Here is a 416-nt window from a genome sequence, read left to right as displayed (position 1 = left end):
TGTTGGCATTCCGTTCTCTTTTTGCTGTTCCTTTTGTTATGGTATGTCCTGATGCATTCTGTGTTCTATCTCTTCCATGAGTCTCGACTCTGTTTACAAAAAACAAAATTGGGATAAGGATCAGTAAGATGACAAATAATCCAAGGAAAATATCTGGTAGTTGACAAACACAGATAGGGATGAAAGGGGAGAAAATAAACACGATATTATGTACAAGACGGCGCTAATGGCATCACATTACCAGATTCAGACCATGAAGGGGGAACAGAACAGGCAAGGACATGTTCAAACAAGAGCTGGTCATGGCTGCGGGACGAGTATGTGGTGCAGGCTGGTGTGGGACAAGGCAAAGTAGGAGAGGATGGTGATGAAACGGCGCACTCATAGTCGCCGAAGTGGTATAATGGCTGGAGTGT

The 416-nt window shown here is 44.2% G+C and overlaps 1 protein-coding gene across 3 annotated transcripts in view; it reads right to left on the bottom strand.

Annotated features, from left to right (window-relative positions):
* ESF1 (ESF1 nucleolar pre-rRNA processing protein) overlaps positions 1 to 416 on the bottom strand; it is a 98797-nt gene continuing 98381 nt past the window's right edge. For all 3 annotated transcript variants that reach the window (XM_085889332.1, XM_085889334.1, XM_085889333.1), the window contains exon 14: positions 1 to 416. This exon is cut by the window's right edge and continues 611 nt beyond it. The gene's annotated coding sequence lies outside the window, so the exon portion shown is untranslated.

This window comes from Eptatretus burgeri, chromosome 7 (genome assembly GCF_056783735.1).
Source record: "Eptatretus burgeri isolate ZD-2024b chromosome 7, Ebu_testis_v1, whole genome shotgun sequence".
Taxonomy (NCBI): Eukaryota; Metazoa; Chordata; class Myxini; order Myxiniformes; family Myxinidae; genus Eptatretus; species Eptatretus burgeri.
This window is presented reverse-complemented; position numbering and strand designations above follow the sequence as displayed.